We start from the raw sequence: 17,079 nt of genomic DNA, 5'->3' as shown, positions 1-17,079 counted from the left end.
TTTCTGTTATTTCATTTTGATATTAGAACTTGCGGAAGAGGAGGGGAGGGTAAATATATGAAAATGAATGAAACTTAATAACTCTTGAACAATCCGACTGATCCCAAACATTCAATATAGATAAGGTTCGGACCTGGGATGTTTTCATTTTTTGCCTTGACGGCTCAATGTAGGGGAGGGGAAGGGGGGACTATGTAAAAAAAAATAAAAATAAAAATGCTGTCTTGGTAACTTCATCACGCTTAAACCACCGAAATGATCTTTATCAAATTATCAACATAGATGAGGTTCGGACCTGGGGTGGTTTTTATCATATCCCTTTGATGGTAGAACGTAGGGTAGGAGGAGGGGAGGGGAGATATCTATAAAAATGAATAAAACTTAACAACTCTTGAACCACCTGACCGATCTCGATCTAATTTTCAACATAGACGACGTTCGGGCCTAGAAACTTTTGTTTTAATATTTTCACTTTGACGGTAGAACATAGAAGAGGATAAGAGAAGGGGAGATTAATATATAAAAATAAATAGAACAACTCTTGAACCATCCAACAGATTTCGATCAAATTTTCAACGTACATGACATTCGGGCCTGGGATAATTTTTGTCATACCGTGCCCCCAACATGGAGAGGGGAGAGGGATACATAAAATCATCGAAAATGACCAATATCAAAGAGTGCTTTAGTAATAGTAAAACCATAACATATTACTATTTTTCTTTAATTTAGCCCAGCGAAATCGGGGTGCGACTTAGATTCGAGGACATCTTAAGTTCGAGTAGTTATCGAGAAATAATTAAAGATATTAACGTGTTATTGAATTACTTTGCTAATAATAATAATAACTATTATTATTATTATTATTATTATTATTATTATTATTGAAGATTTGATCATTCAAATATTGAAAGATCAAAATATTCAAATACCTTAAGACAATTAAACGTGTGTCATCGCCGACTAATGATCACCAAAAATTCTAAATTTAAACAAAATATTCACACATGGTTCCGACTTGAGAACCTCCAGATTATTAGCTAGCACCTTGAGCACAGATCCACGCTCTATATGCGCTAAATGGTATGTTTTAGTATGTTTAAATTAGATTTCCTTGCCACCAGTTACAAAATTCTGTTAGTATTTTTCGTTCTTTCACAATTGCTTTCGATGTTTTTTAATCATATAAGTCAATAATCTTTGGCATAGTTTATATTAATAACGTGGTTGTTCTTAAACCTTTCGTTCGCTATTTGGTTTCTACTCCACACCAAAATACAGATATGGTACGTTTAATTCTCATACTTGTCATTTGGTTTCAAAGCAGTCACCATTATCTGGTAAAGCAATTTTGTTCACCACGATTCATGAGTTTTCTAACAAAACACGTCAAGAAATGAGTTAAATGAAGGCTGCAAGAGTTTATATCAAAGTTGAGTATTGTGAGCTAGTGACCAGCATGTAATAACGTCTCGTATTTGAAAATAATGTTAGCTACTTTTAATTCACTAACTGGTATTAGATTTAATTCAAGCTTAAAGAATTGGAATGAACAAACTCAGTGTAGCTTAAAGAAACAAAACGTAAGAAGAACGGACGAGATTCGAACCCTGGACCACCAGTACAAAAATCCTGTTCACTAACCCCTCACCTAACAAGCCATCAACTTCTATAAGTTTTAAATTTGCAAGCAAATGATACCATTATACGTTTGTGCAATCAATGTTTTGCTGTTTTCCTCTTCAAGAACGTAACATGTTTACGACGATTCGTTTCGTTTTCCATTAGAGCTTCTAGAGAGATGATTTGTGTTTGAGTATAGGATCTTTTGTTTCCTTTAACCGACAGTTCTAGCAAATACAACTCAATTGAAACAGCTGTATAAAAAAAAACTAGTACTGTCTTAGAAAGTATTCCTAAAAGGGAGGAACTCCATCGTGCACCCTGAACAGTGACGGGGAGTGCGTTGAGCGAGGCCAACAGCAAAATGGGGTCCATTGAAGATTCGTAACTCCACTTTGAAGGGTTTTAATTAATTTCACACTTTTTCCTCAATGTCTAAAATGTAACTACTTAGCCTTAGATGAAAAAGAAGTTGTGAAGGAGCTATAGACTGTGAAGTCTACCGAAAAGATTTATCACGTCCTTGCAGCAACTATTTCCAGCAAAAGGGAATAAGTACATCAGACCTAAGTTTTCAGAAACGCTAAAAAACCTTCCCGAGGCGTATTTGTATTTGTTTCAACACGTGTATAACTGGTTAATTGTAGCAAAAAAACTGACAAACTCTAAGACAAGAAGAAGAATATTGTATTGTAGCACTGCAATTGGTGAGAAAAGCTTAAGAGTGGAAAAAATATTTTTATGTACTTATTCCCTTTTTCCAATCAGTGGTTCAATTATGAGCCTATATTTTTTGAGGTGTTAAAAATAATAATAATAAGAAGAAAACTTATTAACTTGTAGGTTACGCTGGACTCTTAATTGTGTATATGAAATAATGGAACGTGTGGTTATACAGAGGATTTTGGATTTCTGTTGGCGATCAATTAATCTTTACCCTAGTAGGGAATACTGGTTGGTCCGGATTTCGAACAGTAATGAAGATCAAGATTGATTGAAATTTCAACTTAGAATGAAATAAATAAAAATATAATCTTATACAACTCTCATTGATAGTAGTGTTCCGTATTTGTTTAGACGCCTATTCTTTTATAACTTTACCTATGGTGCATGGAGTTGTTGGTTAGATCCCAGCTCGCGCTGAATGAGCTTTATTATGGACAAACACCGTGTGCATAAGTGTCCTCGGGTTTCTCCCGTTTCCTCCCACTTTCTTCATTAAACTATTTCATTCGTTTCTCACCATCACTGTCTCCATTAGCGTAGTCGGCATAACGTGGGACGTAAAACTTAAATATTTCGTTTCGTTTTTCTTTTATAACTGTATCTCACTTTTCCTGTGACGAGAGCATCATCTAAGCGAGTATTCAGTGAATTAAACCACTAGATTCATAGCACAATAGTACAGAATGAAGTTTTGGCAATCTCCAGCATGCAGAGCAAAAAAAAAGCCAATACATTGATATTGAAACAGTAGTTAACGAATTCCTCTGCGAAAAAGATCACCCGTACTGTTGTGTTTCAGATGATAATTTATAATTATACTTAGTTGGTTGAAATTTCTCCATAGTTGTGGGGGCGAGATACTGAAAAAATCCCTACCAAGAGGTGAAAATGGCATGTAAAAGTAGTCAAATACGAACGAAATTAGTGTCGAATTCATATGCAAAGATGAAAAGTGACACTGTGGATGCTGCGTAAGTCCAAAATAAGCCTTGGTTGGCTTCGAGTTGACAATGGGAGGGTGACAGGAATAAAGAATCGAAAATATCCTATATTTGTGTCGAATGGATAGTTTTCGGGATCACTGACATAAAAGGTGATATTTCAGATGTGTATATGTCCAAGGTTGGCCATATTGAAATGGGGTCATAGGGAAAACCAGTAAATACTTCAGAACAGTTCCTTTTTGGTGCGTTTCAAGACACTGAGAGTGAAAAGTGATAATGCACAAATCACATTCTGAATTATCGGAGATATGACTTCTGGGGAAGTGTCGTTGCTCCAGGGAGGCATTACTAACTGATCACTCCCTAAAATCGTCACTGTTTTGCAGGGCCGTAGACAGAAATTTATTTCAGCGATCGAAAGCCTGACAGGAATTTATTTCAGCGATTGAGGGCATATTTTACTAAAATGTCTATCATCCAGGGGCGGATCCAGGATGATTGTTTGGGAGGGGCGGTCGTTCGAAGTCAAATCAAGGTAAGAGCGGATTGCAAAAAAGAAAGAAAGAAAGAAAAGAAAAAAATAGAAAATGAGAAAGAGCTCTTCTGTAGAATTAACTTTCTTAAGAAAGTAAGGCCTATCTACTTTAGGTTTTAATTTACGTTTATAATACAAAGATGAAAAATACTTAGGATATGTTTTATTTTTAAAATAAAAAGTATAAAAAGTTCCCTATTCTGGGGGATGCGATCACCCCAAACACACTCCCCTGAATCCGCCCCTGCTATCATCATCTATAAAATTAGATATATATACAAACAAAAAAGTAGTGATTTCGTGAGGGCAAAAGCTCTTGATTGCAAACGCCTGCATCCTGTGTATGTCCCTGCTGCTCTGAATTGTCAAAAGCTCCTCTTCAAAGGTAAGACATAAAATATAAAAAAATAATAAACGTGTAACATAGAATACAATATAAATAGAAACAATGTTATAATTAAGAAAAAGAAAATAATTATAAAATAAAGTTGAACGACAATTAAAAAAAAACAATAAAACTTGAAAGTAAAATATACTTTTAAAACAATTTTGCATTTATGCAGGGCTACAAACAAGTGAGGAGTGCCATGTAAATTTGGTAACAAATATAATATTGGAAAATTATTTCGAATTAAACTAGCTGTTACTACATTACTTCAAAATTGAACTTGTGGAATATACAGTATGAGCGTACCTCAAATCAAATAATCAATAAGAATGGTCTTGATTGGAAGCTCGGACCATCCACGTAAAAGTAACTTACATTAACCATTCACCTAACAGACAATGACGCACAGGGCTTGGCACTACTTTCTCAGATGGTTCTATCAAATGTAACTTAATTAAAACAATAGTAACAAATTTTAAAGCTTTAAAAAGTGTCCTGAAGAAGAGGAAGTTCATTTTGCACATTGTAACTAAGTTACAAGAGGTTTACGTCCTAACTGAACGGCGCATCCACCGAGTCAACTTTTGGAATATCCCCTTAACCCTACAACCACACCGTGCTTTTATTAGGACATGTATCACACCGTGGGGTCATATACGACCCCAGTCTGGAGAGTCGTTTTATTAGACTAGATAGATTTCCTTTGGTCCCTTGTAGCTTTATCGTCCCTTGTAGCGCAAGCAGTTTATGAGAAATTGAAATCTATTTCTTGACATAGTGCTCCTAAATGCAGGGGGACCAAACGCTTCAGACCACATATCACTTACTGTAAGGTGAGAATTTTTTAGAACACCGGCTAGATAAAGCAAACCAAATAAGGCACAATTCAATTTTGTCAGTGGAGGATAGATAACTCTGATCTGATTTGAAGACACACTTTTGTCTTTCTATTTCTTCATTGGTAAAAATTACAATTGTGTTCAAAATGTCATCTGAAAAAAACAGTAGCCAAATGTCCTTTGCATCGGTTCTTTGTTTCGCTTCCTTCTTGGGCCCTGGGAGATGATGAATAATGTTTTTTTCAACATTGTAGTGAATTTTTTTTAGGGGTTTAGTGTACCACTTACTGCCATTCTTCCCATAAATGACGTTGTAACAAGTCGGCAACATCATCGTTATCAACATCAGCTTCAAATTCATCCTCCGATTGATCATCCTGCTCCTCATTATCCCCATTTTCACTGAACAGTTCACCAGCATCGGACAGATCATCATCTGATTCTTCTAAAATGCGTACAATATCTTCCTGGTTAGAAAACTTCCTTGATGCCGCCATTCGTAAAAAAATCGCCCACTACAAAATGATTTGTTATATGGCTATTCAAAACAAACTATGTTTCATTAATCACACCGTGGGGTCATATATGACCCGAGCACTCAAAATAACACAGAACTTTCCGCACCAACACAACAATGCAACTTTCAGTGTCAACAGAATGCTCCGAACTGAAGCTAGACAAAGTGTTGTGTTTCCGTCTCACAACGGCGCTGGCGCAGAGCGCATTTTATATGCACTGGGGTCGCCGGTGACCCCACGGTGTGATTGTAGGGTTAAGGTAGCTTTCAACGCAGCTAAGGGAAACGTATGTCAACCAGTAATAGAATTCTCCGTAGCAGAATGGATAAAGTCATGGTTCGATAACCACAAGATTCGTGGTTCGAAACCCGTCGCCGAAACCAGATTTTTTAAAATCTTAATTCCTCAGTTCTGAAGATCTTTCTCTCCTTTCGTAATCATCTGATGCTCTAAAAAGAATTTTCCACATTAATTCGACAACTGCCTAATGTGATCCTCGCAGTTCGAAAACTTCCCTTCTTATCTTTCACAAAATCAGAATTTTCGTCATAATACGAATGCTGTCCGATCATTTTCTCCCCAATTCTAAATCCGTGTATACAAATCATCCCTCTCTGTCTCCATACTTGAATCCCTCTCTCTCTCTCTCTCTCTCTCTCAATGTCACCCAGGAAGTCATATGGCTTGAGATCAAACCTTCGACTCTTGAAACCAAATGTAAGCTCTTTAGCAATGTGCTATCGTAACTCTATAGGTTTGTTGTTAAAACCAGTGTGTTTTAGACTTTATTCGGGGGGGGGGGGGAAGAAGGAAGAGATTCTTCGGCGACATAAGATTTTCACTTTTTATTAGTGTATTACTATACATTTGATCAAAAAATACGTATTTATGAAGCTCAAGAGAGGGGGAATTACACCCTCCTGTCCTGCCCAAATGACGCCCCTGAAACATTTGCTTGCACTTACTGAAAAGAAATTAAATGAATCATTGAATAAAACTCGTTTCTGTCCGTAGATATTTTAGAGCTCTTGGCAATTTCCATAGATTTCTTAGGGAGCATCTTACTAGCTTGCACTCTTTAAAGAAAGAAGAGAATGAAACTAAAGATATTTATGAAGCTCTGGGAAGATTGTGTGACTTTCCTTTAATTTAGGCACTTAAAAATATTTCAGAACAAACGAATGGAAAAGACTGTTTCTAAGCTATAACGTTGTAAATTTTATTCCTGTTTCTTTTTCAGCTGAATGGAAAGAGTGTACTACGTCACACACACTGCTTTAGACAAGGAGAGGTGGAGGACGGGGAGGAGTTGGAATAAATACTAGAAGCAACTAATCGATTGATACATGTAGTACATTTGATACTTACAAATTATAATTTTCATGTTAATAAGAACCGAAGCAATATAATAAGGATATAACTTATTGATATTTTGCTGTAATGATATATTTATCCAGTATTAGAGTACTATTGGTAATAGCTATTGTTTTCAGTTCATACTGTTGTATAGCTTCTCTCATCCTGTTTTCTTGGGAAAAGAACAATTTTGTCTCCAACAAAGTGTGAAGGATATGTACGGACAGAAAAAGACATCTTAGTACCAAACGTGATTTATCGTGATGAAATGGACTAGTTTGCCATTATTAAAAAAAAAAAAGAAACTAAAGTAAATTACTGAAGTTGGCTTGTCTTTAGCTTTCAGCTAAAAAATATTTTTTTTCTTTATAAGACTATACTTTACAAGGCAAGGTGTGTGATCATACCCACAAATTTAGCTAGGGAGTGAAAGATAATTGTTTATACAAACATTTTACAGATTTAGGTACGTGAAACACCAATACACCATGGTCTCGCTGATCCGATCTTTCTTTGTTCCACATACCGTATGATCCGACATAATCACTGCAGATAGCACCAATCGGCAAGAAAAACTGCAAGTTGTGGTCTTAATCTATTTTTCATGCTCTGGAGTCTATCGCCCGTCTACACCTTGATTCATACGTCTATCGTTCAGTGCAGACACGTATCCAGGTTTTCTATTCGGACGGGGCCCAACACGAATCCTCGTAAGCACGTAATTCTAATGTTTTAAAAATATCAATAATAATAATAATAATAATAATAATAATGCAACAGTTCTGTATTTCTCTTAAACTTTTTCCTACTTTTCATTTATAAACTGGTTTACTTTGGAAACCATTATAGCACAAACAAAATGAAACATTTTCGAGAGAAATATACCTAAAGAAAACTGTCTGCTACGTATATCACATAACAAAAATAGCAAGAAGACATTGAATGTATCGTTCTAATATATTAAAGTTAAAAACAGAACTGAAACGAAATGTTAATCCTATTTAAAACTGTTCTTTAATTTCACTTGGTAGAATGGCATTATGGTATGCTCTTAGAATTATAAGAAGACAACAACACATTGCCCAAAGTCTGGACACTGAATCCAAGTAAACTGATATAAAAGAACCTCAAAAGAGTAAAAGCAAGTTTATTAAAAAGTGCTTGAGTTTCGGAGGGGGATAGCTCAGAGGCCCAGGCGCTGGATACGTCCCTGATTCAGTGCAGTGCATTTATTTGTTATAAAACATGATTATTAGATGCGTAATATGTTAAGAAAAGACCTATTACAAAGTAAAACTTATGATATAATTTTACATATCAATATTATCCGGCATTCTGCTTGCCTGTTTATGTAGGATAAGCGAAACTACTGTATTTCCAAAGCTAGCATACACATGAACTAGAATTGTATCGTCTAGAACAGATAATAGTGTGAAATGCTTATATTAAAAGGCTAGAATAAATAAAAAAAAAGCATAAGTACTGTTTTGGTAGCGTGAGAACAAATTAAAAACAATTCAATATATTTCCTAGGTATAAGATTATCATCTTATAGTGTTGATGTGTATTCTTTTTTAAACATAGTTTTAAAAGTCATACCATTCGCAATATTCCTGAGGAAATAGAAAGAAAAACTCCTGTGCCTCTTGTGGCAAAGCGGCTTAAGTGCATGGTCCGAAACCGATTCCCACGTTAAGATATAGATAGAGTTCTCATATTTCAAAAATGCAAATCCGGGATGCTACTAAATTACGAGAATCTTTGAAATGCTTAAAATTGAAAGAAGTGTTGAATACTAATTTACTATCCTCCATTAGATAGAGTTGCTCAAGTATTACGTTATCACATTTTTATTCATTTCACTAGACCTTCTTCCAAGGGCGCCGATTTCTCTGTAAATTTGGGGGGGGGGCTTCAAATGCAGAAGATATTATATATATATGAGCATTTTAAGGCAAATTGCACTCAAATTATGCCAAATATTGTATATTCATAAATACAAAGGTGGCCCACATGAGCTTCGGGGGGGGGGGGAGACTCCCCGGCAACCTAGGATCGGCGCCATTGCCTTCTTCCTAGTTAAGCAAACGTAAGCACATGATTTGCTCCCTCCCTCTGATAAGCAATTTTTTTTTTCCCTCAAGATCTGTTGTGTTTCGTGAAATAACAGCAGCAATTTCCTGATTACTTAACCATCTAAATGAATGTTTTCACTTAGACCCATCCCGTCGATTCGCGTTGCCTAGGACTAAAATAAATTAAGGGTCAATAATGAAGATGAGACTTCCATATCAAACATGAAGAGACATGTGGATCGGATATCTTTCTTTGTTCGAACTTCGATTTTTTTCAAATCCATGATAGGAAATTATATTATGAGTACAATTTTCGAAAGTAATAGTATACGATCGTAAAAATGTCTTGTCTTACAAAACGATAGTTTATTGGAAAATACTTTGACTCAAAGAATAAATTACAAGTAATAAACTTGTTACTTTTCCTGAAGAGTCTAAGTCTTGAATGAGACGGAGGGTGTCGAGCGTAGTGCTTCGAACGATTGCCTCACTTGTTCTACCTTCCCGTGGGGCAGCCTTGATTCGACTTGATCCTAAACGGATTATTCAGAAGTCGAAGTCGGAAGATGTTCCCCATTTTTGCAAAACACTCTTGGTCGATCAATCTGCCTCACTTGTGAGGGGACAACCCCATGCCGTAAGCGTCGGTGGACCACCGATAGGCAACTAGCGACATGTCCCCAAAAATTGGCGGTCCCGAAGCGACGGAACGCCAACGAACTACAAAATTATTCCCCTAAAATACGTTAAATCGCATATATGTTAATTTGTTTGCATTAAGGTGAGTCTAAAAAAATTTTAAAAAAGTAAGAAGAAAGTGCCCTGAGCTGGGCGCGAACAACCAACCTTAGGGTTACTAGTTGCGTGTACTTCCGAATTCGCCGTGACTGTAGAGGGTAAAACAAAAAAGGAGGGGGCCAAAAACAAAAATCTCTATAACTGTTATCTATTAGAGATTCAGATACGTCACTCTTTGTGGATGTTACCTCGAACATGATCAGCTGCTGGCAGTGATAACTCAAAATGTCAATTTTGTCAGTTATAAACTTTCGTGAGCTCACCGAAGAAATTTGCTGGTGATTATTTGTAATGAAACTAGAAAAAAAAATGGGTTCGGTAAAGCGTTTAAGGCACATATGGGTTTCAGTACTCTAAATGATAGATAAAATCAGCGTTCCGAAACGCATATTAAGGCCTCGCAGGAGGTTTTTGAAGCAAAATTTTGCCATATTTCTTTTGCCCTTTTCTCATAAACGAAAGAAGATAATGAAATATAACTTACCATGAATGTAATGTTATTCTACACCTAAAAAATTACTTAAGAATAATCTTCAGTGCTGACATCCGTAAACCTTTCAGTGTTGTCAGAATAACGTTCTTCAAAGATAACGTGGATTAAGGTATGGAGTTCCATCGCACAGTCATCCGAATTGCGAAAAAGATGGACAAAATAGGAAGGAGTTTTATGAGTCTTTTGAAATGCTGTATTTAAAGATTTTCGGTAAAATTCAAACTGGTGTACATAAGAGTGAAAAATGTAAGTCATGTATCTGAAATTGAGTATAGAAACGTTTTTAGAGTCGCAGATAACTAATTTGACATGAAAATTGAGAAATTCAAAACGGCGAATCCAATATGCCAAAGAAAATTGAACAAAAACATGTTTTGGATCTGAAATTTGTTATAGTGAAATTTTCAAGGTCTGAGACAACGAATTTACTATTAAAAGTGCCAAAATTCAAAATGGCGGTTCCGATATGACTATACAGATTGGAAAGAGTTGTGTTACGCATCTGAAGCTCGGTAAAAAGAGGGTTTTTTCCCCAGCACAGATACGTTAAGGGCATACTTTCCATGTCATTTCCTAAAACGGACGAAACCAGACAATTAAACCTACATGACCTTATTGACAAATATATACTGTTATCCATATGTAAGTTTCGCGATATCCTTTTGTGTTCATTTTTCAAAACTAAAAATATTATCTGTTATTCAAATACTCGTAAACATGGCTATTAATATATTCATTTATTATAACTTCTAAGATGCAATAAACATTGCTCATTATAACTGTGTGACGTTCACGATAATGAACCCTATAGATAATACTTTTAATATGGCCCTCAGCTCTCATTGTTACTTGGAAAAGGATTTCTCAAAAGAAGTCACAGATTCGCTAATTTTGTGCAAAGAAACTTGCTCAATTTTGGCACGTCTGCAATTACCGTAACTATAAAATATTTCAGTCATTATCATTTCATCCTAATAGAATAAATATAGAAGGTGACTACTACACCTGTTTTGTGACGGTAATTTGCTTTTTGAAAAATGAATTTTGTTCGCCTTTCTCACTATTCCAACCACTGTGCATCGGTTTTGCGAAATGATTTTGGACAGTAGTGTTGTCCCCTCGCGTTCCCTTAAATTTCAACGATTGCGTGTATGCAATTGGAACGCCCTTATCCGCACTTGAACGTTTGTGAATTTTGCACCAGTAGTAAGCCCGTGTGGAAGCAGCTTACATTGTGAGCCATTTGTTTTAGTTTTAGCTATTAACTGCTTTAACCATTTAAGTCCATTTTTTCTTAGATTCCAGTGAAAAAATAAATCGCCCTTTGTAGGGAGTCCAATTATTATTATATATTTTTCTTTTCTTTTACATAATAACTGTTAGCTTTTTATGTGTGGTCTATCCTTTCAAACTTGTTTTTTTTTCTTTTTTTTTTCTCAGGTTATAAAATATTGACGTCGGATCCATTTTTATCAACGCCGGAATATCATTCAACTTATGGGAACGTGGAAATCGAGCCACATATTTTAAACAGGTATAAATGTTGATGCAAATTCAGGAGAGCAGGTTGGGAATACGAATGGTACAACAGATCACCTTGAAACTCATGGATATCTCACTGTACAAGACTACAAATTAGAATATGAAGAAATAATTGCTCCATCTTGTTCGACCACATGCAACGATTCCGGAAACAAATATTGTATTTCTGGTCTAACAAACCCACAACTTGAATCTAATCAGGATTCGAACGCAGAAAGCTTGGCAATAGAGCAAGTAAATAGCAGATGCAACAATAATGACCCAAATCTAATGACCCATGTTCATAACTCTATGCCAACAAACATAGAATGGTATGTTGAAATGCAAATAGAAGACCGTGCTCTTATTCCTAACAAGAACCCATTTGAAGATGAATATCTAACAATACCATCATGCTTGATGTCTGACGATGATAATGATCCGGATTATAAGCCCGACGTGAGTCATAATGAATCACTGTCCTCAATACAGACAGAAATAGAGATGCCAGAATAAAGAATATGAAGCTTTTACAGTTCAGGTTCTAAACAAGGTAAATAGTAATTAGGGATGGTATCGAGACGAGACGAGACGCGACTTTATACAGTCTCGGTTGATAAGTAGCGGTCTCGAGTAAAAAATCGCCGTCTCGGTCAACAGATGCTAGTCTCGATCTCGGCCTTGATCCCGGTCTCGGTCTCGAAGGCCAAGTCTCGGTCTCGTCTCGAAAGTCTCGAAATAAATAGTGTGAAATTAAAATTGTTAAAGTATTATTACCGTACAGTCTGTCGTTTCCGCTTGTTATATTTTTGCCTTCATTCTTGACTTAGAATTATGGTATGATGTACCTCTTCGTAGCTAATTTGCTAGCGCTAATACTTTCCATGTGTGTGTTCCAGGTTCAATTATCAGTAGGTATAACATACCTGGAATAAAACACTAATAGTAATCCATATTTCACTTTCAGCAATAGACTGTCTCTAATAGCTTCACTACTGCCTATACAATTAAACTCAATTAAATTAACTCCAGTACTATACAGTAGTTTTATTTACTTCCTTTGAATCAGAATTGTTCAATACCTCCTAACGGATAACGCAACACATAGCAACACGAATGTATTTAATCGTACCGAAATTGAAATTTTACAATTTCTCATTTATTATCCAATACATTCTGCCTTGATTGTTATTTTAAAAACAGAATATAACGTTCATTATCTTAACAAATAGAGTAAATTATTACTACAAAATATTTTGTTTCAAATTGATCAAATGCTTTATTACAGTTTCACATCTCAGTGTTTAATTGACACTTTAAAACAGGAACTTCCTTAACCTTGTGGTGGGAGCTACGGCACTCATTTTTTCTATCTGTGGTCTCGAGTTGGATCACCAAACAAGTTAGATTCAAAGTCCGATGTTTCGTATAGTTCGCGTCTCACTTTAAGTAAATTCTGTTTCTTACAGAAGTTCATAAGGTCGTAATGTATTATATAAGCATATATCCAGTGCCGTAACATAGATTAAGCTTATTCCTGAGCTCTCATCAGTGCATGTGATCTTTATTCGAGAAAACTAATCGTGTGTTCATTATGTTGAAATTTTATATTGATTGAAAATTACTTGCGAAACATGGACATACATATTATATAAGTATATAGGTAATTTGAGCTATATCTATTTTCTCTGTCCCGGCAAAACAAGTGAATCTTAACTTTCTCTGTTTCACCTTATGAAGAACATAAAACGGAAATGACGTTCAACGAGCGCGATGTTGCCACTTATACTGAGTATGAGGAGGCCGATTTGAGAGAGAGAGAAAGAAGAAACCAAAGAGCGCAACGGTAAGCGACTCAGAAGAAAAAGAAGTACTTACCATAAGTAATTTACTCTCGGAGGCAAGAAACACCCAAATCGTCTTCATCCAGGTCCATGTCTTGATCTTCATTGACACTGTTGGTTGCTTCTTCGTCACTTTCACTTTCTGAATCACTATTTAAATCTATAATGAGTGTCATGTACAGTCAGCGACTTTAGAAAATGGAGGTTGGATACATAAGAAATGATAGCTTTTTCCAGTAGCAGAATAGTTTCACTGTATGTCTGATAGTTGGACAACCAACATGACAGCAAATACATGCCCGAAAACATAACATGCCAGGATATTCCTCCATTTGGAGGAAAAAGTATTACTATCTGAGAGCATCACTTAGAGAAACAACCACGAGATAAATCTGAAGAAAATCCATTCACTTTAAGATCAAAGAGATAGGAATTAATGCAAAGGAAACGAAAACAATAATACGCATCATGCAGAGACCGAAAAAGTATGGAAAGCTAAACAAAATGAGAAAAAAAGGAAAGAGGGAAAGGAAAGAGCAAAAGACATGGGAATAAATTAAATTTTAACACTTAAGGATAAACAGTGTCCGTCTTTCCCCCTGACCCCATCGTGGATTTTCTCCCTTCATAGGATAAATCTCTTTCAGTATCAAACGCGAACATCATTTATAGTGTTGAAAAAAAAATTAACTCAGTCTAGGCCGAGACTCGAACCCCACACCCTTAGAATGACAGTCTCACGCGGTATCCACTTACCTACACAGGCTCTATCTATAAACCACCTATTACCCGCGCTGTTATCAAACGTGTTAAATCAGCCATTGTCGGTGAATCACCCCAGTTCCATTTGAAGTTTAAATTTTATTTACCTCACTTAGCCATCTATGGGTAGCAGTCCCCTTGCTTTCATAAAAAACATTTGTTCTGTAGATTAAAATCAAGAATGAATTAATCTGTACTCTTGGGAGCTTACTGGTGCAGCAACATATCTATCTATCTATCTATCTATCTATCTATCTATCTATCTATCTATATCTATATGTCTATCTATCTATCTATCTATCTATCTATCTATCTATATATATATATATATATATATATATATATATATATATATATATATATATATATATATATATGTATGTGTGTGTGTGTGTGTATATGTGTGTGTGTGTGTCGAATTGATTTTGGATTAAAAGAGCGACTTCGTAAATTTACGGAACGCGTGTTAACACGACAGTAAGGACATCTCGTAACGTTGTTAGGTAACACACGCAGTGTAAATAAAGTTTCAAAACCAGAAGTCGGAAGATATGCCGTGGGTAAGTCGGTAAGACGTCTGCTTGCTGAGTGCAGAAATTCGGGTTCAAATCTTGGCTGTTACGTTTTTTTTTTTTTTTTTTGTTCCGTTGAAAATACATTTCTATATTTTTGCGTTTGAAATTGCTTTCTTTCATTTTTTGTAGATTATCTTAAATTAGTGAAGGCCAAGTAAGGTCAGATTACATATATGTCTGCTTTATCTGTGTGTACAGTCCAGAGATGGAGTGAGTCAATTGGGTCAAGATTTGTGAGTAGGTCAGTGGATCGTGGGTCAACAGGACGTGACTCACTGTGACACACCACCCCCCGTGACCTCTCTGACTCACACTGACCCTACGTTTTAAATTTTAAGGTCTCCCTCTTTATTCGGCCTCCCTCCTTATTATTAAATTCAATGTATAGATAATTATTGAGTTGAGTTGATTTTGAGTTTAGCGCCCTTTTCAGCAGCGAGGCTATATGAGACAGGACCTACTGATTAACATAGAAACCGAAAAACGTGAGCTCCCGTTGGGAATCAAACCAGGGTCTTCCACGCCACAGGCATATAATAGTGTCTTATATAGCAGTTAATATTTTTGCTATAAAGTATCAAATAACTAAACATTTGATGTAAATAAATGAGAAACCTAAAATATTGCAGATTACTGCAATTGCGATTTAATTCAATTTAAGCATTATACATCCATATGATTGTTAAAGTTGCTTTATAAAGATGCAGATTATGAATTATAGTAATTTTTTCAATGAAATGAAATTAAATTAAGTTTGACGTCCCATGCTTATGTCGGCTAGGCAAAGGAGACGGTGATGATGAGAAGTGAACGAAAATTGTGCAACGATGTAGGTAGGAGGAAACAGGAGAATCCTGAAGAAACGAACGCACACGGTGTTTCTTCACCACAAATCTGACTTTGTGCAAGCTGGGATCGAACCAAGGACACCATGCACCAGAGGTGAACGTTCTACCACTAAGCCACTTTGGCCCTATGAAAAATACAACCATATTTATTCTCTCTCTCTCTCTCTCCATTTTTATATAGGTATCAGAAGCATGAATAATTTTCATTTTGGGGGGTGCGGTGGCTCAGTGGTAGAGCGTTCACCTCCGGTGCTTCGGGTCCCTAATTCGATCCCAGCTCGCGCCGTTTGGACTTTGTGGTGGACAAACGCCGTGCTGGTGGGTTTTCTCGGGGTTCTCCCGTTTCCTCCCACTTTCTTCATTCCACCATTTCACTCCTTTCTCATTATCACCGTCTCCTTTAGCCTAACCGGCATAACCATGGGACGTTAAACATAAAGATTTCATTTTATTTCAATTTTTGTTTTGAACGTATGGTTTCAAGTTGGTATTAAACTCAGAACTCTGATCTTAATGAGTTGAGTTGATTTGGAGTTTAACGTCTCTTTCAACAGCAAGACCATATATGACGTGGACATATTGATTAACGTAAAACCCGAACCATGTAAACTCCCGCCGTGTGGTGGTGATTGTGATTTTGAGTTTAACTGCCCGGTCAGCAGCGTGGCTATAGGAGACGTGGACCTACTGACTAACATGGAATACGAAACACATGAGCTCCCACCGGGAATCGAACCCGGGTCTCCCAGGATAAAGTCGTGCGTACGCTAACTCCCACCGGGAATTGAAATCTGTTCTCATTGTAAGAATGTTAACGTTCCTTATTTTACCGGTTTTTGTATAACTTCATGGACCAAATTTCACAGAAGTAAATCCCCACGGTAAGCAGGTTTGCATATCCAGACTCCTAAGTATGAAAACATTTACGCTCACTTCAACCTCAAACAATTCATGAATTGAAGAATAAAGGATAATATTCCAGATAAAGTATATGGTTTGAAAAATACCATATAGGAGAGGGACATATCAGTCCTTTCTGCTCATGGAGTTATTAAAACAGGATCATCGGGCAGTGGTCTTTAGCATTGAAAGATATTGCTTCTAAAATATTTCCAAGTAACTTCCAATTTTCTTGTTCTTGTTGTGGGGCTCAATGGTAAACCGCTTACGCTGGTGCGTGTGGTCTTTATTGTTTCGATCCCCGGGCAAGGAAGTTTGCGTTGGACAAGATCGT

General features: G+C 36.3%; 1 protein-coding gene across 1 annotated transcript in view; it reads right to left on the bottom strand.

Moving 5' to 3' along the window:
• The window catches only part of LOC145680645 (uncharacterized), a 193,673-nt gene that overhangs the window by 67,745 nt on the left and 108,849 nt on the right, over positions 1-17,079 (bottom strand). The gene's annotated exons all lie outside the window — the stretch shown is intronic.

This window comes from Thermobia domestica, chromosome 3 (assembly GCF_964235325.1).
Source record: "Thermobia domestica chromosome 3, izTheDome1.hap1.1, whole genome shotgun sequence".
NCBI classification, from domain to species: Eukaryota; Metazoa; Arthropoda; class Insecta; order Zygentoma; family Lepismatidae; genus Thermobia; species Thermobia domestica.
This window is presented reverse-complemented; position numbering and strand designations above follow the sequence as displayed.